This window comes from Pogona vitticeps, chromosome 6 (genome assembly GCF_051106095.1).
Source record: "Pogona vitticeps strain Pit_001003342236 chromosome 6, PviZW2.1, whole genome shotgun sequence".
Lineage (NCBI taxonomy): Eukaryota > Metazoa > Chordata > Lepidosauria > Squamata > Agamidae > Pogona > Pogona vitticeps.
The window spans coordinates 98067921-98095713 of NC_135788.1; the positions used below are offsets into that span (position 1 = coordinate 98067921).

General features: G+C 43.3%; 1 long non-coding RNA gene across 5 annotated transcripts in view; it reads left to right on the forward strand.

The window, feature by feature from the left end:
- The window catches only part of LOC140708451 (uncharacterized), a 47925-nt gene that overhangs the window by 7225 nt on the left and 12907 nt on the right, over positions 1-27793 (forward strand). For 2 of the 5 annotated variants that reach the window (XR_013537575.1, XR_013537578.1), the window contains exons 2-4: positions 12052-12425; positions 15379-15443; positions 23827-27607. This is a non-coding gene — a long non-coding RNA (uncharacterized LOC140708451). The remainder of the gene's footprint in view (positions 1-12051; positions 12426-15378; positions 15444-23826; positions 27608-27793) is intronic. The other 3 variants (XR_013537576.1, XR_013537577.1, XR_012088642.2) reach the window with 3 other exon arrangements.

A 27793-nucleotide genomic window follows, 5' to 3' on the forward strand; every position in this document is an offset into this window, starting at 1 on the left:
CCCCTCCTTCTGTTGACTTCTATATGTGGACCAGAGAAGATGCACTATCTTGTCCTTGGTCACCATGCCTGCCGCTGGCTTAAATGGTGGTGCATTATAACCCTGTTCTTATGTGGTCTCCGGGTCACTTACAAGTGAATCTAGCAGGGTTTTCAAAATATGTGAAATATTTAAAGAGTGTTTTTACCATTAACCTGAGTTGAGAATTGAATCTGGATCACCTGAGTCCTAGTTCAGGACTCTCTACTGTACTAGTGGTTCCTAACCTTGGATAACCCAGGAGTTCTTGGACTACCACTCCCAGAAACCCCAGGCAACACATCTGGTGGTAAAGGCTTCTGGGAACTGCAGTCCAAAAACACCTGGGTTACCTAAGGTTGGGAACTACTGCACTATACCATACTGGCTCTCTGCACTGGCTTACTTATAAACCTGTGCTTTTAAAAAAACCAAAACACAATTATTTTGAAAAAAGGGAATATACCTTTCTGGTTATTGTCATTTTAGACACCCCAGCCCACTAAACACTTCCAGTCAACACTTCCAATCCAAACCAAATGTTAAACACTTTGGTTTTGATGTTCTATGGTCATAATAGGCAGTCACACCTAAATGAATACAAACGTAGTGCTAAATATATGATTGATTTTTACATTTTTATGAATTACTTAGGATGTGAATGTGTGTGTCTGTGTTTTTCCAAATTGGCATCCATGTGAATAGAACTTACCTTGTTCCCACTAGTAAGAGTGTGAAAAATCTATTGCAACCCTTATAACGGAAGAGCACTGATTTATTAGCATGAAAAACCACCTGTCTGGAAGCTGCTAAGGATATCCTAAAGAGCAAAAGAAAGCTTACTGGAAGGTGTGATCCTCGGTATGTTTTTGCAATTGCTTCCCATTTGAGCATTTCAAAGTGCTTCCATTTCCAACTCTATAAATCCTGCTGGGAACACATAGCTGCAGTTTATAGATGCGGGCGCTGCTTGGGTGTTTAAAAACACTGTTAAAATGAGCACTATTGCCTTTCCCTTTTCAGTTTTCCAAGCCTACTTGGCTTAAGTAAACACAAAGTATTGAATCTCCTAATAGCCTTAATGATTTCTCTCCAAGCAGTCATTCTCAAGGCCAATGCTCTTCAAAAGGAGAAGGTGGAGGAGGGGGTTCATTATAGATATAATATGTTTTGTGTGGCAGGCAGAACTGTATTTGAGTACCAGAAAAAAAAAGCAAAGACAGAAGAGCCAAAGGAAGAAAAACAGCTGCATGAGCATCACTCCAGCGCTTGTTCTGGAAGAGCCCCACTATTTGGTGCCAAAGAGAATCAACCTCTGCCATGGGAGAGCTAAAGCAGACTTGTTGGCTTGTTCTGTCCATACAGATCTTTAATCTCTTCCATGCACCAGCCATTAGTGGGGACTGTGAATCTTTTGTCCTTTGCATCCTCAGAAGTTTACTGCTGTTTCATTGTATGTGAGAGAAGATGGTAATCCTCAAATCCTATGTGCCTAGATAACATATTTGGCATCTCTGCAGACAAGTTAGAAAAGTTGGCATATTCTGAATTTGGGAAAAACAATTCATTTAAAATTCCTTCCCCCCCCCCCCCCCAAGGTATAACTAAGGGCTTGATCGCACAGAAATTTGTCCAAGGCTGATGTGAGCTTCTCTATACTGCACCCTGGGATTTAAATCGCTGTTGCTGTTCACATAGAAATGTTTAAATATCCCAGGAAGATGTGCTTCAACTGTCCACACATCACACCTCTCCCTGCACCCTTTCACCGCCCACTTACTTGCTCCTTAAGAGAGACTCCAGATCTTTTATCATGCCTTTGGTGCTTATATGTGCTGTCAAGTTGCATCAAAATTACAGACAGTCTAGTAAGGTGTTGACAGTATCTGAGATATTCATCACACTAATACTGGGGATGAGGCCTTGTAATTTTTGGACTCCACTCACATAATTCTTCAGGACTTCCCCAGTCAGAATTCTGTGAGGTGCAGTCCAGAAACAAAAGTCTGCAGACCAGCTTTCCTTATACCCATAGGTACAGTACTTTGTACTGCCTTTTTCTATCTTCAAAAACAGGGAAACTGCCCTGTTGCTTTCTGAGAGCTACAGTCTTGCCATCCTTTAGGCTGTATAGAAGGTACCTCCCAATTCCAATGCTCCAAGGAAAATCAGAATGTCATCTAGTTTCTACTCAAGAAATTGAACCCCACTTTCCAGGTCAGTTAATACTGTATCTTCTGTCTCATTTAGAGTCCTTTTATTGATGGACTAACTGTCTTGTCAAACAGTTTGTGCATCATTGACACTCACATTGCACAGTTTTACAAGAATGTGTCTTGAGGCGCCCCCAAAAGTCTCAAAAATGAAAAAGGAACATTTCATCAGCTAATGTGCAGCCTAAGGTGGTGGTGGTTTCTGACTGTCGCTTCTGCTTTCAAGTTTCCTTATGAGAACTGACTTCTCTGTTGAAAACATGTTTTCATCTGTGTCACATAAACCACGAGGCACTGAGCTCAAGGGCTGTGCTGACACTGCCTTCAAAACTCCATCCATCCATCCATCCATCCATCCATCCATCCATCCATCCATCCATCCATCCATCCATCCATCCATCCATCCATCCATCCATCCATCCATCCATCCATCCATCCATCCAGTAATTCAGATACTGTCTTGGATTTTTTGGCTGTAACTACCTGTCATGATTCCACCACACTACCTTTCTGCCATCTTTTCTTCTGAATATTGCTCCTTCGGAGGCAGAGATACATCTTTGCTTCTTTATCGTTGCCTGGCTATACTTGGTTCTCATTGTGAACTTTATTTCCTTTGGAAACAGGTTCCACAGGAAAGAAATCTGTAATGGCTGATGTAGCTTTCCCAGAACTAACACTGAATAACAGTGAGGGATTGACATTTCCAGCAAATGGATCTTGACTTTACCTTGCTGTTCCATTATGGGATCCTTTTGTCTGGCAGGTGTTGTATTGGTGAATGCAAAAATTCCTGTTTAGTGTCTTGCAACATTAGTATTGATGGTTCCAATGTCACATCAACAGCCAATCTTGAGAAATGTTCAACACAAGGAGGAAAGTAAATATGCACTCCAAATTCTTCATTAGTGTTGATGTAATCTGTCTCAGCTTGATGAGGAACATTTGAACCTTACAAACTCCAGTTCCTCCATGCAAAAGCAAGGTGAAGAGTGTTATTATTTTTCTCATCAAGGTCCATGCAATTTGCACAAACTCCGTGTAAAATGAGTATTATTTTGTTTTGAGAAGCAAAGCCCTCTCCCTGACACATAGCAAGCATAGAACAACTGGCTGATTTGTTTTTTTTTTTAAGATCAAGCAACCCCTCTAATACCTATCTCAATGCCTTAAGAGTCCACACAACAGAGCAGCTGCCATTGGCATTCTGCAAGTAATTTTGTTTTACTCATGTTATTGTATTAATTGGAAAGGCAAGAGCCAATATAACTGGTACCAGCGACGTTGCAGGAGTTGACAGAATGACACGAGCTGCCTCCGGGACTCCGGCTCCGGATTTTGCCTCGAGGTTAACTCCTGAAGCCTTTTCCATCAGTGGATATAGCCACAAGGCAGTGGAGGTTGGAAATCAGAGTTTTCCTTCTCTTAGATGGGCTGCCTTCCAGGGCTGACGAGTCCCACCTACACGGCCTGTTCCCTCACGGCATGGAGGACGATGGCGGCGCCTCAGTGGGGGTTTGAAATCTTGCCCTTTCATTGTATTATTTCAGTGATGTGGAGAGGGGGGATTTGCTGCTTGCTTGGGTAACAGCCTATCCTCCACATTATTTTACCCAGGCTTCGTGCTCCAGAGAGGACACTCCAGCTTCACGTACAGAGTCAAACACTAGATGATGTTCCAATTCCTCCATACAGAGCACGTTACCATAGTCTCTCGAGACTGAAGGATTCCTATGATGATGAAATAAAACAACCCTAGTGGGCAGAGTCTCTTGTGTGAATTTGGTTGTAATATTTGTTATTGTTTGAAATCTTTTTGCTCTACCTTTCTCCTTAAAAAGGACCCAAGGCAGTTAACATCATTAAAAGACAATATTTAAAGTTAAAAATAGCAGGTATACAAATACTAAAAAGGGTCAAGCAAATACCACACTAAAAATGGTAAACAAAAGCAAAACCAGAAACACATTCAAAGCAGTAAGGCACAACAATCCATTTAAAAAAAAGCCCCATTCAGGCAGCCAGTCACTGCGGCAAAGCCTGCCTGAAAAGATAGGTCTTTGCTTGCTCACGGAAAGACAGCAAAGATAAGGGTAACCTGACCTCCTGTGGTAGGGATTTCCAAGGTCTAGGAGCAACCACAGTGAAGGACCTTTCTTGTGTCCCCACCAAATGCACCTGTGAAGGTGGTGGGAATGAGAGAAAGCACCCCTGGTGATCTTAATGCCTGAACAGCTCATAAATGGAGATGTGATCCTTGATATAGCTTGGACCAAAGCAGTTTAGAGCTTCATGTGTTAGAGCCAGCACTTTGAATTGTGCCTGGAAATGGATTAGCAGTGGGATGGGAGGTGGGGTGGTTGTGATCCCTGTGACCAGCCCCAGTTAGCAACCTGGCTAAGTTTCCAGACACTTTCCAGAGGCAGTCCCAAGTAGAGCATCTTACAGTAACCCAGCTGTGATGTAACTAAGGTGTGTGTTACCATGGCCGGATCAGACCTCTTCAGGAACAGGTACAGCTGGAGCACTAGTTTTCACTGTGCAAATGCACTCCTGGCCACTGCCGAAACCTAGGTATCCAGGCTCAGATGAATCCAGGAACACCCCCAAGCTGCACACCTGTGTATTTTAGGGGGGGGTGTAACCTAGTCTTGGGGCCAGTCTCCCCACAGAGGTGTGAAAATTGCAGTTTTACTTCACTATATTTCTCAGAAACCCACCAGCTTTCTTGTCCCATCCAAATTTTATATGGAGCTATGAGACTCTGAGGTTTATTCTGGCACACACTTTCCCTAATATATGCCTTTTAATGCATTTTCCTAATGTACACATTTTTTCAGTATTTTCCCCATCATTTGAAGTGAGTTTTCCAAATGCACTCCATTTTGGTTGTTTGTCTATAAGTCAGAGGAGGAGAGAATCTGGTGCTTGTACTTTCCTGCCAATGACAAGCGATCCAAAGATAAAAGCTCATTTATATGAATATGACCACAGATTACCAATTCAACAGATTGCTTTAAAAAGAAAATATCACAGTGAGTTTATTTTGCATCCATGCCCTTTTATTTTTGCATGCCAGCTAGAAGTGGACAGATCAGTTTTGATAGTCTGATGGAAGACAAAAAGAAAGTCTGGGCATGTGATCAAGGAAATATACAGACTTATGATTTACCAGTGTGTATGTTGTATGAATTTGACCAAACTCTGGGAGGCAGTGGAAGATAGGAGGGCCTGGCGTGCTCTGGTCTATGGGGTCACGAAGAGTCGGACACGACTTAATGACTAAACAACAAATGTTGTATGAAAACCTGTAGGACTGGAGAGTGCATTTCATGTAATACCAGACCTTTCTGAACACCCCCAATCCTGTCTGATTCAACTGCTAAGCAAGTTTGGGCCTGGATAATAGAGGGACCCCAGGAGAATGCCATAGGTCTCCAAGTAGGGTTGGAAAAGAATTAGAATCCTGCCAGAAGTGCTGGAATGCCTTCAGCCATATTAAATGTCCTGAGATGGGACTGAATCTACATTAAGCAGTCTGACCAGGTATTTGAAAAGGCAGAAAGATGCTTTCTAACTATATATATATATATATGTGTGTGTGTGTGTGTGTGTGTGTGTGTGTGTGTGTGTGTGTGTGTGTGTGTGTGTGTGTGTGTGTGTGTGTGTGTGTGTGTGTGTGTGTGTGTGTGTGTGTGTGTGTGTGTGTGTGTGTGTGTGTGTGTGTGTGTGTGTGTGTGTGTGTCAGACTTAAATCACATTGGTAACTCGACTCAGACTCAACTTGTTTTTCCAATGACTAGAACTCAGCTCATGACTTGGAATCCACCCGCCCCTCCCTTTTTTTTCTGGGAAAAAAGATCTTATTTTTAATAGGGATTTGGACTTGGGTCTTGGTGCCAAAGACTTGTCAGCATCCCTGATAAGATTCCTCATTACCCTTTTTTTGACCATGTGGAATGACATATGCTGTTCTCTAACACAGAGTTCATCAACCCCCAGTCTGCGGCCCGGTGCGAGTCCGTGGCCTCAGCCGGACCGGGCCATGGAGACAGACCTCCTGCTCCCCCCGCACACCCTCCCCTCCCCACAGCTGCTTTGAGCACACGCGTGCCAGCACCAGCGTGACCGCTCCCCCACCCCTTCACGCATGCACCCAAGAGCATGCTCACACCTGTGCACACCCACACAAGCATGGGGGGCGGGTGGCCCACCTTCCTCAGAGGCTCAGCCAGTCCGTGGTCCCAAGATGGTTGGGGACCGCTGCTCTAACAGACACTGTGTTGCCTACATATTTTGGATATTGCTGTTTATTTATTTGATTCATGTCCCATCCTTCCAGCAAAAACCAAAAAACCAAAAACAAAAAACCCCAAAAAACAAAGAAAAAACCCTAAACAGGGGCTGAGGGGTGGCCACTCTCTGAAGACCCTAATGGCTGCTGATAGAAGTGAGAATTTTGGAGATGTCACAGTGTGGGTCAGATAGTGCACAAATTTTTTTTGAACCTTCCAATTTCAGCATTTTTATATGGGGTCTTGGACATTATGTAAGAGATGCCAAGGTTAGAACAGACCATGAGACTCGAGCAACATTTAATACTTTCTGTTTAGCTTCAGAGAAGTTTCACAAGTAACATATGAGTGCTTCTTAGCTTTCAAACCACCAGCCATCAAGATCCACACCCTGTACATGTTGGCTTTGTATTAATCAGAAATATTGCTTTTTTGGACTACACCTCCCAGAATCCTTCAGCCAGAATGGCTCAAAAAAAGTAATGTTTCAGAGCTCTGATCAAAAAGGGTGGGTGAAGGGAGAGGATTTCAGAAGGCACAGAAATTCAACTGTGGAACTAGTTGGACTCAGAGCCCCCTATATCATTAGGCAGCATTGCTAAGTGCAATCCATCATCATCACTGGCATCATTGTCATTATCATATTATTTAAAAAGGAGTACACAGCTCTCTCTGTTGTTGTTTTTTGGAACTTTTGAGGATACCTGGAAAAGCCACCTCAGCGTCACTTGAGGATAATATGTGGACTCCCGGACTTTATACATTAATCAAGCTAGACTGCAACCAAGAATAATATCTGCTTGCAAAACTCACCAGGTATCATAATAATTTGGAATTGGTTTGGCTTTGATTGGCTTTTTACTCCCTGGTAAGATAGGTAAAATTTGTCCCAGCATTCGATGGGGACAGCTAAGTTTCTGTGTGGCCATTTCCTCCCCCCATTCCCTCCAGTGAAAAAGGAAACTTGATTTCCAAAACAAGCAATATGGGGATGGGGGGGAGGGGAAGGGGCACATTCAGGGACTACCTCTTCTCCTGGAGGCTGTGTGGAAAATTTTAACCACATGGCACCAGGGGTAAAGCATTTAAACACACATTGGTGTTGAAATGTAAACTGGTTGAAACCAGCTCAGAAAGCACCTTAAGAAGTATACCTGGCAGACTTTTACCATAAACATTTTGGGACATTCATTTATAATTCTTCTGCGCTCTCCACAAGATGCATGCCTGAAGAAGAGAATTTTATTCACAAATGTTTGATTTTTTTTGTGGTCTGGTCTAAATAAAGGGGAATCGAGGAAAGACAATCAGAGACAGTAGGGGAGATAGTGCCTGAAAATGCCATGGTGGCTGCTCTGTGAGGTCGCTGCCCTGGTCTTCAATCACAAATGAATCTGCTAGATTGCCGCTGTTGATGGCCAGGGGAAGGACAGGAGGAGGAAGAGGTGTGGGGCTCTCTCACCAGGGCTACTCAAATACAGTATTAACACAGCTTGCTTTTTCTGCCAAGAGGCTTCAGCTGTTTTTGGTCCTTCTTGTACCCCTAGAGAAGCTACAGAAGCAGTAGCATAGGGGGAAAAACCATTTTAATGCAACTGCCATTTTTCCTTTAAAAAAAGAAGGCAGAGAGAGAGAGATCCCTATTCTAGCAAGTACATACAGTAGATACAGTAGAAGACTTCCTAGAAAAGACCCTGATGTTGGGAAAGTGTGAAGGCAAGAGGAGAAGGGGATGAACAGAGGACGAAATGGTTGGACAGTGTCATCAAAGCTACCAACATGAATTTGACCCAACTCCGGGAGGCAGTGGAAGACAGGAGGGCCTGGCGTGCTCTGGTCCATGGGGTCACGAAGAGTTGGACACGACTTAACGACTAAACAAGAACAACATACAGTAGCCTACTTAGTTTTCTACAACCTAATGCCTTCTCTGATGTTTTAGAGCACAACTCCCATCAGTCCTGGCCAACAGACCCAGAAGTCAGGGATGGTAGAAGTTGTCTAAAATTTATGACAAACACAGAATGGTTTCTAAAGGACCATCTTCTGCTTGATAGCCTATCTAAGGATAGTTGTATTTTTCAAAACTGTCCTGCATTTGCAGTTAAGAACCTTAAAGTGGGAGATCAGAGCACCCTTAAAGATCCCGGTCCATCTTGAACACCCATACAGGAGACTCAGCAGGAGCACAGGGTCTTCATCAGGATCTCCCCTGCTTCGGTGAGCTGCATTGCTGCTGTTATGTGTCATTCAGTCACTTTCAGCTTATGACGAACCTATGAATGAATAATCTCTAAAATGTCCTTTTCTTGTTGTAATTTTGCTTGAATTATAAACATCACTTCTAATTTTGCATATAAATCAGCATCTGCAGACTTATGGAGAGTGGGGTTCTCCTTTTTCCTCTTCTTTTGGTGACACCTATTGGTTTGCTTGCTGATAGGGCAGTGGCCAAACATAGTAGATGCCAGATTTAGGAAAGTTGCTGTTCTTTGGCTTTAAAGGATGTCACCTTACTAAAAAGCACACCTACTTTACAGGCTTTGATCTAACAAACAGCAGGGGCAGAAGAAGCAGAGCAGACAAACAGAACTTGGTGTACAAGGTATGCAAAATAGGTTGTGGACAGTGTCCCTCATTACTAGTTGCAACATTTCGTCCCCTTTTTAGCCTCCTACTTCTGCAGGTCTCTTTGAGCAAAGGGGAAGCCTAGGATTTTTGCACATGGATTGCAGTCACTAGGTTACAGCTGGTTCTGAACACATTGTGATTGCTTTGCTCTATGAGCATCTGGGATGTTTCTGAACAACCTAAAGTAGATCACCACAAGAGCTCAAGCAACTAGTATAAGAGGTATTCACTCCTCACAAGCAAAGCAAAGCAAAGCATGCTGCTTATATACCGCCCCATAGTGCTTCAAGCACTCTCTGGGCGGTTTACAAGTTAAGTATGCAGGCTACACATTGCCCCCCTCCAGCAAGCTGGGTACTCATTTTACCAACCTCGGAAGGATAGAAGGCTAAGTCAACCTTGAGCCGGCTACCTGGGATTGAACCCCAGGTCATGAACACAGTTTTGGCTCCAGTACAGCCATTTAACCACTGCGCCACGAGGCTCTTGGTGGCTGCCAAGCTAGAACTCCAGAATCCTGTCACAGATGTGCAGAGCATGGGTCACCATCATTCTTCTCTGTTCTCTCACAGTTTCATTAAAATCCTTTTCCAGAGATGACTGGACTTAAATCATTCTTTCACTTTCCTTGGCCTTCAAAAGTAACATAACGTCAGCGAACACAAGAAAAGCTCATGAGGATTATTAAAATAAGGCTGAGCAACAATTCCTTAGTAATGCTAACATTTACTTCCAGTACAGTACAGAATAATTATTCTGTGCGCTTGTGATTCATCATCATCATCTTAGAACTGCAGAGCTGGAAAGGACCCTATGGATCATTTAGCTCAGCCTCTGTCAAGGAGACACAGCGGGGAATCGAACTGCTAACCTCTGGCTCTCTAAACCACTGAGCAGGGGTTATGTTTATGGCTCAGGGAATGGTAGGTCTATGCATGTGACCGTGTGATTGATGTGCCACCTTCATCATGTTGAAATCTGTTGATCCAGACTTAATGCCCAGCCGCCTAGATTGGTCCGGCGGGACAGATAGGTGGGGTATAAATCTATTTAATTAATTAATTAATTAATTAATTAACATCAACCAATACTGAGACCAGTTCTGTCCGTGTTAGCTGAGGGTGTCCAGCATGTTGAACTTGAAGCCTGAACATGTCCCCAAACCATGGCAAGAGACGATCTAGGTCCTTTTCATTGTAAATCCTAACAATTCCACACATGGAATTGTTTGCCTTCCCAACTTGGTGCACTCTAGGAACGTTGGACTACAGTTCCCATCACTGAGTGCTGGGGATGGTGGGTCATGTAGCCTAATATCACTAGAGGGCATTAGAGATTAGGGAAGGCTATTTGATACCACAATCCAGAATTGTTCAGATTTCCATCACAGGACGAGTGAAATGAAGGCAAATGTATGCTTGAAAAACTCCTAGAGGAAAGCAGGAGGCAGAAGGGGAATATGGAACAGAGGGAGGTCATGCAGAGAAAGCATTTTAAAAGCTTTTCTCTCCTGTCACTCACAACACTATTTTATTCCTGGTTGGCATACAAAATGCATACAAAATGAATATGATAACGCCTGTAGTAGTCCTCAGAAGTATTTAGCACCCCCCATCTCTAAGGGCAACCAGATGAATGGCCCTTCCCCCTTCCTGTACACATAGCCTGAGGTGATCACCTCACCCTCCCTAATGACAGATCTGGCTCTGAGAACCTGTAGCTTTGAGCAACCTGCCTAAATGCATGGCTGTGCCATGGAACAACAATTCATTGCAATTTTCCTCTGCTTTGCCCCTACTCTGACAATGGAAACAAAGGTAATCCTAGAAATGAGTAAGGGAAGAGAACACAATGTTGTCTTTTAAAAATGATGAAATGCCCAACTCTTTGTGGACTAGTCCAAGAAATTTTGCCTCCTGTGGCTGTATGGCCAATGGCACTTCTCATATACAGTGTAAAATAATAATTATGTGCCGTTAGGTTCATTCCAACTTCTTTTTTCCTAATCCAGGTCAAAAGCAGTGGGCTGTTTTACTAAATTATGTGGTCTGAGTAGTTTTAAATTGTTTTAGAGCCACAACTACAGTTTGCAGCGTATCCTAAGATCTCCAGATATAGAGCATCATAGAAATATTTCAATACAGGAAAGCAAGCAGGCAGACAGAGTGTCACTGAGTCTTCCCTCAACAATACAACACCATGCTAAGCAACTCCATACAAAGTACATAGGACCAAAGAGACAGACTATTATTTGAAGAGGGAGTTCCTTAAGTGCTGAAACCATCTGTTTGTCACAGCCAGAGCTTTCCACACTCACCACCATTTGCAAATTAGTTTGCTTTGTGATTGAACTTTGGGAGGAATACAAAAGCTGCGTTTGCAAGTATGCTTTGCTCAATCAGGGAAATCTGGCCAAGATCCTGGGACCTTAACAAATTTCAGCTTCTAATAAAGCAACATATGATGTAACATATTTTGCAACATGAAGTTTGGCCCAGAGAATAGTGTGCAAAACATTTAGTAAACCAGTGAACTGATGAGCAATCAAGGATAAGGTACCTGTTCCAGCACACCCAGAACCCTGAAGGATAATCTGTCTGCAGCCACCATTTCTCTGCTGAAAAGAGCTGAGATTTGAAAAAGAGAAGCAAATGTATAGAGAATGGAAAGAGCCAGCCAAGCCTCGCTTCAAAGCCATAAATTAACCTCATGAGCTTCCCTAATGGGACCGTGATTTATATCTGGCCTTCTGTCTCAACTAATTGAGTTCATACTATCCGGTGATTCATGCCACAGAAAAGGGTTCCAGAGAAAATGGGCCCTCCAAAAGCAGCTTTTACCCTCCTTTTCTTCAATGAAAGGCCCCAAGTATTTCTTTCTTCTTTATTATCCAGGGAGCCGTAATGCTTTTAAAGGCAAAAAGTCTTTGAAAAGGAACATTCAACCCGGAATCAGATCAATCACTGACAGGGACTGAATTTCAGAGGACAGGACAGCAGCCTTGGTTCTGTCATGAGAAATGGTCCCTCGCCCAGTGTCTTCCCTCATGATAAACACCCTGCTTGTCAACTAGGGTGGCCCTGAAGGTTGTAAAACTGAGAGGCTGAAGGCTTCTGTGAAATACAGAAACTTGCACAAGCTGGTGCAATGCATCTTTTCACCACCACAAGGCATCTTGTAACCCAAGGACCCCATAGGTTGGCAAATCTCTGCTATGGCACCCTGGAACACACATCATCTGAACTGATTTTGGAAGAAGCAGAATCAGGTATGGTTATTACTTTGATGGGAGTTCCCTCAGGGCATGCCAGGCATTTCCAGGTAGGATGAGGAAACTATCCTGCCTAAAAACATGGATAGCAGCTACCAGTCAGAACTGACAATACTGGGCTAGACAGACACACAGGCATATAGCTCACTTTTTTGATTGCTTGGGGTACAGTCCACTGCGAGCTATTTCCTGGTGATGACATGAGGTATGAGCAGTATGGCTCCCACCTGACCCAAATCAATGACAAGATGGACCTTTTGGTTGCAGAGTTTTTGTTGTTGCAGAGTTTCTTCTGGTAAAAATGCCCCGTTTGAAGCAGAAGTACAGAGACTCACAGAGGAGAATAGCTTCAAGTGCCCCAAATATCCCACCCGTTTCTCATTATTGTAATTGATATTTAAGATCTCAATAACTAACAATGGGACATTTGTAGGAGAAAGAATAATTTTAAAAAAAATTGTACTGTAGTTGTGAACAGATAACAGCAAACGGACAAACTGTCTTCAACAGATTAAAAAAGGGGGAAAAGAACACGCAACAGAGAGATGGGGCTGTCTTTGAATTCAGAGTCCGGAGAGAATGACTGTTTAGTGCTGGGTAAACTGGCAGTCAGGAAAATCTCTCCCAGTCACTCAAACAACAGAAAGCACGAGAGCTTGTAAAAGACCCACCACTTTTGGCCCACATGCTGAGTGTAATGCAGTTTCCTATTTTCCCCCCAACAGATTCCACCCCTATGTGAAACATCCCTATGTTGCATCAGTAAGACCTGTGCCCATATACTTGGGATCAAGTCTTTTTGTACTCAGTAGGACTTGCTTTTTAAAGAAAACATGCACACCCTTGTACTGGGGGGTGGCTGGGTGGGAGAAAGACATCAGGTCACTTCTTGACCAAATACACCTACAAGAGTTTAGAGAGACCCACTTATAACTCTTGCCTGAGTCTAAATGATCATTAAGGAAGATTTGGCAACAGCTTTGCCCATAATGACTTGGCTTTCAGGAATGACTTTCCCTAGGAATGAAGCTGCCAGCCTAAGATGGATTTGTGCCCTGTGCTAAAAAGCCAGTAGCATGCACTATCCCACTGGTTCTTAACCTTGGGTTACTCAGGAGTTTTGGACTGCAACTCCCAGAAGCCTTAATCACCAACTGTGCTGGCTGGGGTTTCTGGGAGTTGCAGTTCAAAAACATCCGAGTAACAAAAGTTAAGAACCACTGCACTATCCCACCATGGGGCACAGTTCTCCACAAAATTCTCCTCTCGATGAAGCATATATAGGAGAATTTTGTGGTAGATTAAGAGTAAGAGAAGGTCTCAAAATGTTACTTTTTATGGGCTCTAACTTGCAGTATTCTTAGGCAGCATGGTGTCTGTGCATGTAGTCCAAAAAAGCAATTAAGATACCAGCAGCATAAATCTCAAGAATTGTACCTTTTGAGGCATGGAACATAGCCTTCATTGGCAAATATTTATATGTTGCGACTGGGATGGTGGTGGTGGTGATGGAAATCATCATCTTAGAACTGCAGAACTGAAAGGACCCTATTGATCATCAAGTCCAGCTCATGTCAAGGAGGCACAGTGGATAACTGAACTTCCAGCCTCTGGCTCCACAGCCAGATGCATAAACCACTGAGCTATCTAGCAGTTTAATGCAAAAGTTAATGGCTTACTAATGATCAGTAGTCATTTATGGCCGCCATGAAGTGACAGGGTAGTCTAAAGTAGAGAGGTGGGTTAACACATGTATGAGAACATTGCCAGGAGTCCAGCTTTGGGCCTGAAATGTAAATTGGGGGGGGGGGGGCTGTCAGTCTCTAACCTGTCTTGGGACAAGATCACCATGAATCCAAGACAGACATGAGTTTCAGCCCCACCCAGAGCTGCTTTTGGTAATGCTGCCATACATACGCTTTGTCTTCAGAGGGAAAAACTCAAAAATATTTCCCAGTCTGTAGAATGACCCAGTAGGAGGACCAAATATTAGCACTGTCCCTCTCATTCCCCTTTCAGACCAGACATGCAAACTTCAAGAAGTTTATCTAAAAGAAAGAGGGAAAATAAGGGGAATCAAGGGAACACAGAGATATTACAAAAAGAGTCGAGTTGTTCCAAAATTGATGGTTGTTGTAGGTTTCTGGGCTGTTTGGCGGTGTTCCAGAGGCTTTTCTTCCTAACGTTTCACCAGTCTCTGTGGCCGGCATCTTCAGAGGACAGGAGTCAGGACTCTGTGTTCTGATCAGAGTTCTAATTCCTGTCCTCTGAAGATGCTGGCCACAGAGACTGGCGAAATGTTAGGAAGAAAAGCCTCTAGAACCCAGCCACACAGCCTGAAAAACCTACAACAACCATCAGATCCTGGCCATGAAAGCCTTTGAGAATACAGTTCCAAAATCATTAAAAAATATGGTTACACATTACGGAATGTGAAACAGGATTCCCAAGACCTAAGCAACTTACTCTAAACTAGAGATAGGTCCAGGTATGCAAAAGGTCAATGCATGAGTCACAGGGAAACCTTCTCATGAATGCACTAGGTCCCTTCCTGGAGTAGAGCTGGAGAATCTTCCTGGAGAATCACCCTGTTCTCCTCCTCAGTGAGATATTGAAATTCCTTTATTCACTATATAGTATAAGGCTACCTTTTAATATCCCTTTGAACTCAGTGGGGAGTAAAGAAGCAAAGGTAACAATAGCCAGGGTCCAGAGCTATAAGTATCTCATTTAGCATAACCTAAGGAAAGGATAGACACAATAGCAGGTTAGATTAATACAGAAGAGTATTTAGATGCTCTTATTGACTTCAAAGGCACTTTGAAGTAACAGGCTGCAGATGAAGAGGTGTGAAACATCTGCTCCAGGGGTTAGAGTCCATCTTTTCGCACTGCATAAAAAATCTTTAGAAATTACAACTAATATCGTCACACATTCCATCTCTTTCAAGGGGGTAAAGTGTGATCAGCAAGACTTTGGAGCTGAAATCTCCAGGAATGGGATGCTGCTACTCAGGTAATCTTCGGTTTTGGGATCCATTCTAATTTTCTCAGGACCTGCCATTAAAATACTGCACTCAGAATCAAACTTATCTTTTTCTTTATATTGCATGCTACACAGTTAGGACTGTTACTGGAATTCACATTCCTTCTTTAGCACTGAGTGTCTATATATCACATAGACTATTCTACATTAGGCACATCATGAGAAGTCCTGATTAAATGAAAAAGGGCAATACAGTAATGCTTGGAAAACCTGAAGGCAACAGGAAAAGAGGAAGACCTAGAAATGGATTGACTCCGGCGTAAAGGAAACCACAGCCTTCAGTTTGAAAGAACTGAGCAGGGCTCTTAATGACAGCAAATCTTGAGAGCCACTAATTTATAGGGTTGCCAAAGTTCTGAAGTGATTTGATAGCACACAGTCACAACACTGTATAATTTCACTGTTGCTGAAGCACCATTTTCAAATACTGCTGTGGGGGCTACCACATGACATCACAAGGGCTTGCCCCCAAATCTCCAGCTTTGTTCTCCAGATCTGAGGGAATGGGCTGCTATTGGCTACCCTAAAGCTGTATGCTGCTAGTAGGTATCTGCGGAATCCAAGTATAAGAGGTACCGCTCCCCATGAATTTATGGTAGATTTTCCCCCCCCCCATGAGATAGATATTATGGGATTTGTAGTCATGAAGCTCAGTGGCCTAACTTACCACTTGTGGTTGTTGTGAGGATATGACCTACTGTTTATGGTTGTTGTGAGGTGCATACCAACTTGTACTTATCAGAAGAAAGGTGGGATATAAATATTGCATAAATATATTAATAAAATAGTCCGCCAAAGCAACGTTTCCCATTTCTGGCCAGATTTGACCACTTTCCGCTCTCTTCCCATCATGTGACAGTGCCAGAATCTGCCACCTGAAACCATTGGCTTACTTTGCCTCCCCAATGGCAAAGCGTGCGAAGATAACCCTTTGGGAAGAGAGAGAACTGCTGAAGCACCAGTTGTTATGGCAAAATCCGCACTTCATAAAGGCTTCTCAAGCCTTCAACACCTGCTCAAAGGGAGGAGAGAACCTCCATAAACTGATCTCCCCACCTTCTGAGAACCGCAAGTAGTCTCTAGAGCTAAACAGATGGCTAATGAAGAATTTTTATTGGGATCTCTCACTCTCGAAACACACTCCTAATCGCTAAAACAAATAAACCACCTCTCTTGCTCTAATCTGGCCTCGGCGGGATATTCCTTGCCAAAGCCTGAAGGAGGAGGAGGAGGAATCGCATTTTTCTTCCTGCTCTGTCTTGATTCTTCTAAATATATATTTCTTTTAGATTGGTGCTGCTTAATTTTAAAATTGCAGGGATTATGAGGAAGGAGGAGATTGGAGAGGTTGCTTTTGAGCCATGGGGAAACCAATGATGACTGTTTTTAGTCAGATCACAGGAAAAAAAATTTTTGTTTACAGTTACTCCCACAATCTGCCTGAATCCATGCTGACTGAAGCAGCTGGAAGAAGTATTCTGAGAAAAGTAACTTTTCCTAACTCTGTGTTATGGAGACTCACCTACATTTTAATGGTCTTCATTTATGTTCCCAGTAAAATCTGGTGGGTGTTATTGTTTTGCTTTGTTTTGTGACATATTCTGAATGTTTTCACCTCTTGCTGTTTTTTGAGAAGGATGCTAAGAGGCTAAGATGTTCTGAGTGCAAGTTGTTGTTTTCATTTGACCGTTAAGCATTTATCTTAAAAAGTAAAATGATCAGGGAGACCAGAAGTGTGCAGACGTGCTGGACGGCAATTCCCATCATGAGCATAGACGATGGAAGCTGTAGTTCAAAACATCTGAAAGACTTCAAACTGGGAAAAAAATTAGTGTCTACACAGTGAAGACTCTGCTCACGACTTGAATTCCAGCATGAGTTCAGGTAACCGGCTACAGGCTGACTCAGCCTTCCATTCTTGGAAGGTCGGTAAACTGAGTACCCAGCTCGCTGGGGGGCGGCCTGGTCATGTGTAGCCTGCGTAATTATAAATGGTAAATTCCCCAGAGAGTTCTTTAAGCGCTATGGGGCTATATATAAGCAGAACACTTAACACTTGTGCTTAAAGTGGGTTACTTTTGAAACAACGTTCTTACCTGGTGGTAAGCGTTGCAGGGGACTCGTTGGTTTTAAAATACAGTACTTGACGCCTTAACACTGAATACGGAAATTAGTGCCAGGGTTTTAAGTACCAACGGTCCGCTCTTGTCGATGCTGAGGGCTTTCGAGAGTGTCAGCAAGCCTTTTGCTGTTTTCAGCGCCTTTCGCTCGAAAGCAACTGATGCGCTTGGGAAATTGGACGCCCTTGTCCGGGGACCTGAAGGAATCCACGAGGACAGCGGAACCTCTTTTTCTCCTCCACACGCGCGCACACACCCCTCACCTCCTCCCCGCCGCCGCCGCGACCCATTATCGCCTTGGTTCTTTTGACCTTGAAGAACACTTCGTTCTTCTGAGCGTTAATCAGAATGTCTTCCCAGGCAATGGCGAGGAGATGGATTGAAATTGCATTTACCAGAACCGCAGGGCTGAACGATAATGCATCCGACGGAGCTCCGAGCCGGCTCGCCCTTTCTCTGAGGCGTTGACTGCCATCTCGGTGAAAGGAGAAAGCTGAGGAGCGTTGGGGTTTTCTGGAAACTCAGCACAGGGAGGGAAAGAAGAAGAAGAAGTAGAGAGAAGGAAAGGAAGGAATGAAGAATAAAGCAAAGGGTGTGCAAGAAAAAGACTGCAGTCTTCTTGTTTATAATTAATTGCATTTACACGCTGCTTGTCCCTTAATGAGGGACAAGATGAATCGCTTTCTCCTTGCTTTAACTTCACAATAACCCCAACGAGTAGGCCACAGGGAGAGAGGTGCTGGACCGTCATCATCTAGTGCTTTTCACAGAGTACTGAGGATTTCAACCTGGATTTTCTAAGACCCAGAGGGACACCCTCACTGCTAACATCACATTGGCTTTCTGACCATGTATCCTTACCTGGGAGTAAACCAGGGTCCTTTGACTATCCCACCTAACTCACCAGGGTAAGGGAAAGTGGTTTGGGTGGTGCTTCCAAATGGACAACTCTTAGTAGGACTGTTGAAAGTATATTCTGGGACACAAGATGCTCCTTTCTATTGAGCCAGATTTTTATTCCAGTTGTGTGTTGTTAAATGTGACAAACAGCAGTGGATCTCCAGGGGTTTCAAGCAGAGTTTCCTCCAACTGCAGTGAAGGGATCCCTGGTCCTCCTCCCTTGGCGTCACCTCTTATCGAAGTCCTAACCAGGCCTGAATTTGCTTTGCTTTCCCAGTCAAGTGAGATCACGTCCGTTCAGGGTGTTGTGGGGGTGCAACTCTTTTGTCTTTTCTTTCTTTATGATTCATTGTGGTTGAAAACAGGGGTGGAAGAAGCCATAGGGAAACATGGGAGGGTTACAGATGGAAGGTGATGAGAGTCCAAACAATTGCGGTAGAGAAGCCTTGACAAGGAGCATCTTCTGACTAGCTTTCAACATGTTCATTTTTGGGCTCACCTGGGACAAGACATACAGGACCACACAGATATCCAATTCATAAGCATCTTTAACTGAGTGTCATCTCAAAGCTGCATGGGATCTGTGTGGATCCCTTGTTAGGACTTAATAATAGCAGGCTGGTGTTGAACAAGCTCAACACTGGTGGTGTTATCCAACACAGACTCTTGTTAGTTTGCCCCCCACCCCACCCCCATCCCCACACCCCCACACCATCTTAGCTAGCTGTCCTACTTCTGGTTTAACATTACAGCTTGCTGCCACCTGGACAAGTCCTTAGTTCATCAACCGGGTCTTCACATCATGATATTTTTGTCTCCTAGAGGGGAGGAGGAAAAAAGCCAGAGGTCAACATTTTCACCAAGAGTGAAACAATCAATATGATGTTATTAAGCCTAACCTAACTGGCCTTCCTCCCAGCTATTATCCTTCCAGGTGTGTTGACCAGGGCCCCCTTCGTCCTGAATCAGCAGGCTAAGGATATTAGAAGTTGTCATTCGAGACACCTGGGTGGCTTCCATCTGGGAAGGCTGCTTAAGCCAGCCTTCAGTTATACAGTGGACCCTCGACTTACAGATGGCTCAATTTACAGACTTTTCGAGTTACAGACTTCTCTGGCTGCAAAATGTAGGTTCGACTTGCAGCCGGAGAATTGACCTACAGACCGGGAAAAAAATAGAACAAAAACGGCCAGTTACGGATTAATTGGTTTTCAATGCATTGTAGGTCAGTGGAGCCTCGACCTACAAACATTTCGACCTGCAGCCGCTGTTCCAATACGGATTAATTCCGTAAGTCGAGGGTCCACTGTATTCACTGCTGCCTGCCTAGAGCTCAGAAAGTTATTTTTATAGAGCAGTTAGTTACAGTGATAGTTATAGTTCCAGGCTCTTAAGGCAAATTAATTATTTGCTTTCCATTTCAAAAACAATTACTCTCAGCTCTTTTTAAATAAATGCTTTAATTTTAATATAAAAGCCTGCTGTCCTGTTTCACTTTCTGCCCATCTGCTGTTCTCTCAGCTCCCACAACAGAGGAGGAGGCAGGAGCAGGAAGCATTGAATCAACCACCACACCATGTGATATTCTTTCTCTACTGTCTAGTAGGCCACATCCCTCTAATTATAATAGTAATTAAAATATCATGTCACCTTTCAAAAAGATTGAGGTTATCCTTCATTAAAGAATGATTGTGAAATGGAGTTATACTTTAGTCATTGGAGGAAGGAATTGATTACAAGTAACTTTTATTGATAATCAGTTATTTGTAACTAGTTGCGTCTAAACTTTGTCATTGTCTGAACAATATGTTTGCTTCTAGCCAAGAATGCAGACTGTAACTACTGCTCCCCATTAATCTTCTCCTGTGAGCAAGGGACAGGAGTGGTCTTCTCCCCAACATCTGCGTAGAAGGAAAATGAATGTTCTCCATTAATAACCCAGCAGGATGTAAACCAAGCAATGAAACAAATGTAGGGGCAGCAATCACTGAAAACAAGCACAGGCAGCCACTTGAAGAGTTTTTTAAAAAAGAGAAAGCCAGAGTCAACAACAATTTTGATTCACTTTCTGCTATTAATTCAATGCTTTTCTTTCTTCCTTTTAATTTTAAAAAAGAAAGCTCTTTAAAAGCTGGATTAATATATGAATGCATTTTTGGTACATTCATTTTTCTTCAGCACGTTGGAGCTCAATTCCTTGTCTTATTCCATGTAAGAATTTGTCCACTATAAAGAGAAGAAAACAGAAGAATCATTGGATTATGGACCAGTATTGATCCGTGGGGTCACGAAGAGTTGGACATGACTAAACGACTAAACAACAACAACAATAACTGAAATAATCAGAAAATGTTATTCCCCACCAGTGAATCAATAGATATCAAAGAACTGGGAAAAGTCTATAAATAAAGCAGCTGGCTGCCAAAAATATTGTAGGAATCCAAAACATCTGGAAGGTCAAAGGTTGATAACTACCAAAATGGAGGATGTCTTCAAATAAGGACAGATTTTTGATGGCCCTTGAAATACGGGACTATGTGAAGTACCGTATACCATTTCTATCTTTAGTGTGTTATCCTTTCCTTCTGCTTTGAGCAGCAAATAAAACTACAACTGTTGTCCAGATCCTGGATGGGGACTTACAGAATAGAATTTATCTGTTTTTATATACTGCTGGATAGCTCAGTGGTTTAAGGCATCTGGCTGCAGAGCCAAAAGTTGGGAATTCAGTTTCCCACTGTGCCTCCTTGACAGGGGGTGGACTTGATGATCCCTAGGGTCCCTTCCAGCTCTGCTGTTCTAAGGTTATTATTATACTTGCACTAGAAGTTTCTTGGAGAAACCCATCCCCCTGCAGATAGGCCTACTCTGGACTGACCAGTACAAAAACTTTGAAGGCAGAAAAAATGCCGAGCAAGAAGATGGAGGGGGCGGGATGCTATCAGGACCAATATTCTTGAGTTCTTTTGCTGTATTGCTGTCTTGCTTCATTTCCTTCTTCTCGTTGGTCTCTTTAGGGGACCAAATTCTTCATCAGAGCTAAGAAACATAGCTCGGGGAGCTCTTGTAACCCAATCTGCCACATGCGGCATGTCGGAGAGAGTGCACTTTCAAAGGCCAAGGCTGGAGCTGATGGGAAAGAACAAGGTGTTTAGCTCCGGGGCGTTTGTGTTCCAATGGGGGAATCAATCCATTATATTGATTAGAGCTTTAATGCTGCCAAGCTGATGAAGGGGGTTGCATGAAGAAGAGGATGGGAAATGCATCTGGACAGATGGACAGAAATGAGGGCAGCAAAAACATTGGCTGACGCTGGGGAAGGAAGGGGGAGACGCATGAGGGTTGCATCAAAAGCTTGCGAAAATGGCAACAGCGTCTAGTGTGAGCAAAATAAAATCAACTCTGGAAATAATTTGGTTTCCAAAGTGATTCTTTCAGAAAGCAGTGGAGGTCCTTTGGGTGAGCGTGGGTGAAAGAACTACTTCCCAGGTGGTTCAATATTATTCATAATAACCACTTTTGAGTCTGGAACTTTTAGAGGAAGGGCTCCATTTTGTAGAGAAGTTTTTTGTACATTTCTATTTGAGCAGTAGAACCACCCAAGAGTTTTATGGCATCTGAAAACCAAATGAGTTTTATTTGGCACAAACTTTTGTCGACTGTAGCCTAATTTAGATTATTTTCACACAAGTGCTGATGCATTCCAAGTTAAAAGTAACTTTGTCTTATTGCACCAAAAACAGAGCTGCTGGTAGTGTGGGATACTATGCAAAAACAATTCTGGAAATAAATTGCTTGTATGGCTCTCTAGTACTCTCAGAAACTAGTAAGCACCTACATCTTCCATTCACGTGAGATAGAATTTTCCCCAGATCATTTGTCTACTAGGAGCAAATTGGAAATTTCTTCCAAGTTCTTCTCTCTGTCTTTGTGCATTATTGAAATATGTCAACTGTCTTATCTTTTCTCTTCCCTTTTTGTGCAGGAGGCATGCCTCATGCGTTAATTCAGGATTCTTCTCAAGATTACCTAGTTCCATTTGTATGTGTATGGTATATAGTTGGAACTGATTTGCAACAATCCTAACAGAGCTTTTCAGGTGACTCAGATATTTAAGAGTGGTGGGTGTGTTAGGTATCTAGCTGTAGAGTCAGAATCTGGGAGTTCAGTTCTCCAATGTGTGTCCTAGAAGAGCCAGCCTGTACGGCCTTGGGCCAGCTACACAGTCTGAGGGTGACCCTTCCCTCCTAAGAAGAGAATGATAAACCACTTCTAAGTACTCTCTATCTGGAAAACCCAAAAAGGGTCTCCATAAATCAGAATTGACCTGATGGCAACTAAATTTACCAGTTCCTCTCCCTTATGAGCTTCCATGGCTGAGTAGGAACTGAAGTCAAGGTCTCCTTAGTCATGGTTCATCACTCTGAACACAACACCACAATATTTACCGAGGCCAAAACAGACCAATGGGCAAAATCAACAGACAGAGGCCACAGTTTCTTCCTGATGACCAGTCCTGAAACAGGAGCAAGCAAATTTGCAGCTTCTGAAAGTGTCAAAGCTATGAGAGGATGAACACATCTACTTTGTGTGGGCTCCATTTCTAGTTGTGAAGCTGCATGTTTTTTAAAGATCTGTTTCAGCTTTTAGAGCAAAGAGTTTTGTTTTGGTTTCTATGCTACAAATCCACCACCCGTATGAAATGAAATTTCTGAATTTTGAAACTGTGGTTTTATTAGGAAGGCAGACTTGTAGGTCCTTGCTGGGGAATTGTAAGAGTTGTTGGTATATGCCATCAAGTCACTTTTGGTTTTTGGTGACTCTGAGAGCGACTTCCATAAGGTCCTATCATTAATAGCCCTGCCCAGCTCTTGCAAACTGAATGTTATGGCTTCCTTTATTGAGTCAACTCATCTCATATATGGCTTTCCTCTTTTTCTGTTGCCTTCAACTTCTGCTGGCATCATGGCCTTTTCTAGCTAATCTTGCCTTCTCATGATATGCTGGTAGTATGACAATCTTGATTTCATCACTTTTGCTTCTAGAGAGGAGAGGTCAGGGAATTTTGGGAATAGCAATCCAAAAAAGTGCCACTTTTAACTCCTGTGATTTCTGCATAATAAAGCAGATAAGGGTACATCAGTAAAGTATCTGAAAATGCCATGCTGGACTGGGCATCATAACATAGAAAATGTAAAAGAACACCCACAGGCAAAATAAAGGCCTCCCTTTCCAGACAGTGATAAGGTAAAAGTGAAACAACAAAGACAGCCATTAGGTAAAAGCATTATAATTGTTTCCTTAAACAAATATCTGTACTCTTGTGTTCCCAGTCTGCAGGGCTTTGGAGTCTTTAGCAGTAGCTGGGAAAAGGCTAAGAAGCTGCAGAAAAGATTTGGATTAAATTACAAAATCATACAAGAAGCTGCTGCGGAGCCTGTAAGAACTCAGCTGAGTCACCAGGAAGGCGAGGGTTGTGACGGTTTTTTAGTCTCAGAGAAAAACTGCTGCTTCTTTTTTTTTATGAAGATGGAAAAACAACTGCTTGGACAATAACTCTCACCAGCATGGTTGTTGGTCAGACTGGTTTGTACTCTTGTAGCACAAAAGCAAACCGAAGCAAAAGTTTTTGCATTTCTGGTTTTTGGACTACAAGTCACATAATCCTCCCTTGTAGCCATCCTGGCTGGTGAATGCTTAGAGCTGTAATCCCCAAATGCCATCTTTTAATGTCTGCATGGAAAACAACGGTTACCTTTTCAGAGAATCCGGGGTCTCTTTTAAAGCCACCCCACCACCCTCTTTAGCATGCATATTATAAAATGTATGCTTTGCTTTCCCACTCTCTATAACTCCCTGCTGAGATGGTTAATGTTCTTGAAGGAATTCAGGAGTTGCTTCTCCCACTAAGCAGAACAACAAGATTCCTTGTGAGATTTCACTTTCTGGCATTTGGCTTCAGCAGAGTTGCACCAAGGAGTTGTCTCAGCAGTGGGAAGGGTCCCCTTACCTTTTGGGGGTAAGGCATTCCCCTATTAGACAGAGAAAGTTCATCAGGGCTGGGCAAGTGGGGAACGACTGCATCACGTTATCTTGGGCTCATACAAAGTAAGGGCAAACTTACTGTTGGACCTCTGTCACGTCGTCCACCAGTAACCCCCCAGCATGCCTGGGTCCTTTTAGGGGAAAGTAGCAGAATCACCAGCATCACATCTGCCCGAACCTCATAAACCTTGTGGCAGCCATAGGCAGCTGCTGGAAAGGCACACAGCAGCAGCCTACAGAGCATCTATTCCCCCTAACCTTCAGCTCCTCAGGCATGGAGGAGAATGTTGTCCCATCTCTGTGTAAATAATAAGATTCATTTGCTGGACCCCTCCACTTCGACATGGCACTAGGGAAAGTTGGCTACCCCTACAATTTAGAAAAAGGAGATGGATTGTGTTCTGTTTACAAATAGAAACAACCAGCAAGTGGGTTGAGGAGAGGTGGCATCTCAGCCCCAAATCTGGGGCGTCCATTCATGAGTTGCCTATGTTGTGAGATAATTTTCTGGCAATGATCACCTATACCTGTGGCAAGAAGATGGTTGGGAGGGATGTGAATGGGCTGCTTTTGCTGACACCTATTTCTGAGGCTGGGGAATGGGCCGCTTGCAAGGTGTTGACCCCCTCTGCCAGACATGCTGCCCTCTGTTGAAAAAAAAAATAGGGCTATGTACATTTCCCCTGCCCCACATCTATTCTTAGATGGCAAAGTAAGGGATTCCAGTCCCCCCGAAAACATATCTCATGACGTGGCAGTGTTTTGACAACATTCTTCACTTCAGAAGGAAAGGGGGTGGAGAGAGGTCCCTCCATATTTCCCCAGTGTATAACCTGAATAATTAGCAATGTATTGTTCGAGATGGATTTAGGTACATGTGAAATTATCTCAAATTATCTACTTTGTCATCTCTCTCTCTCTCTCTCTCTCTCTCTCTCTTGGCACAGTGCTTTCCTCTCTTAACAAGACATAAGTGGCCCAGCAGCCATCTACTGTCAGCAGACAAGTTGTCTCTCGGGGCTGGAAGTGATGTCTGAAAACTCAGTGGCACCTATTTTAGATGAGTTGTTTTTTCTTTTGTCTTTTGGTTGGAAGTCAGCAAGATAATTAAATATTTAGAGTTTCAGTTGATTTGAAAATGGCTGGAAAAGCACTCAGCCAACAGAGGAGGGATATTAAGGCCCTGGTGTTCCATCATCAGAAATGTCATAGGATTGTAATAAGGATGTAACATGATCAACTTTATTACAAACACGTAATTGCTTGGGAGAAAATGGCAGGGGGCTCCCATGCCACAGAAAAGGATGTTTTCCAAACTCCTGATGCAAGATGTCGAAAGGGGGAAAGATGTTGAAAGGGGGAAAGGAGAAAACACAAATCAACTCTTGTATCCTGTGCTCTGTTTTTTGTTTCGAGCACTGAAATATCTTTGCTACCAAGCGGGACCTGGCAATAGTCATTCAAACTTTTGGAACTTCTAGACTAGATGAGGATTTCCCCAGGGGTGACCCAGATGCATTTCATCCTTCCACAATATGCCCCGCATATATAAGATGGTCATTTACATGTTTTCAAGAAAAAGAAGAAATTCAGAATTTAAAAGATGGAAAAGGAGGACAAAGATTGGCAGTAAGTTTGCATGTGCCCATTTGTTCCTATGGAGGAAATCTGTAACTAGAGGGCCAGTGTGCCTCCCCAGTCTGCCATTCAGATGGTCATCACTGAGTAGGAACTGTAAGGCCTTTGACTTAACGTGCTTGTGCCTCTTTGTTTTTAAACTTGATTTATAGTGTGATCACACAGGGAAACAGATCACAGTTTGGATCACTTGTGGAGCGGTCTGGTGTAGAGATAGGCATGAACTGGTTTAGTGGTTTGTGCCAGTTCGTTTTTCCTCTGAACAGGTATTTGGCACTTCCCAGCCCTGCCCGCCTTTGGTGAGTGCCCACTCAGAGGCAGCACCCAGAGGTGGCAGGGCAGGGAAGCCAGGTCACTGCTTCTGAGCGGGTGCCCACTAGACTAGGCGGAGCTGGGATGTGCTGAATACCCGTTTGGATGACAAACAAACTGGCCTGAACCACCAACCTGGTAGTTCATGCCCATCTCTAGTCTGGTTCGATCTATTTCCCAGTGATCATAGGACACATGGGGAGATGTGCTCCAGCCTGACCTTTTTGGTCCAGCTGTAGGGCTTTTACTTTTCAGGACCAGATTGGAACGATTCTCTGGCAGACAGAAAGGTCAGGTTAAGGACGATTGGCCCCATTTAAGGGGCCTTTCTACTGTCATCACGCAACCATCTGATTGCACCCTTTGCCTGTTCTTGCCGTAAAGGACTGTCCTCTGTAAGGTTGCAGACACATCTGAGAGAGCCTCACTCCAGTGTTCTTTCCAAGGAGGCAAAGGGAAAATATCAGGGGTGGGCTACATGGGAGCAGCTGGTGAAATTTGGCACAGGACAAAAAAAAAATATCCTCCCCCACTTCCAGCTCAAACTATTTCAAGAGCAAGAAAAAGCTCTTGCAAATCTTTTTACCAACATATCTTATTTTTGTATGTATTTAAAGTATTTGTTGATCTCTTTTCTTTTTCTTTTTCTGGTCATAAGGAGTTTTAAGGTTCATTTTGTATGGAAAGGATTGTCAATGCTATGGAAGAGAACTCCAATAGAGAGAACTGTTCTGTAAATGTGTGTGTGTTAATCAACTGTTTATGCTTTGTACTTATGTTTTTTGGAGGGGAGCATAAGAGTTATACACGAATTTTGAACTACACAGGGGTCTGGTACCCCTAACTCCAGCATTATTGAAGGGAAATATGTACTAAATTATATATAATAGTATGGAAATGTGGCACGTGAGTAAAAGGACTAGCAGCTGATCTCATTTGGTTCATAGGAAATCTTGTCTTTCAGACAGTAATAAAGAACCAACAGATCTCTAGATGTAGCTGCACTACAGCTCCCCATCATCACATCAACTGTTGCCCGAGCGGAACAGTGCTGCTGGAAATTGAAATGTGACAACATCTGGAAGGCTGCAACATCTGGAAATCCACCTTTGCTCTAAGGTATGGAAGAGCTAAGGGTGATTTTCAAGGGTGGTGGCCATAATTTACAAAAAAAGAAGAAGGCTGCAACAGGGGGAGAAAGACACAACTCCTCCAAGCTCCTTCAGTGTTCACTGAAGCATGATCTCTTGTCAGCAGTGAATGATGTGCCTGTTTTATGAGTTGGATCTGCATGGCCGGCCGGCT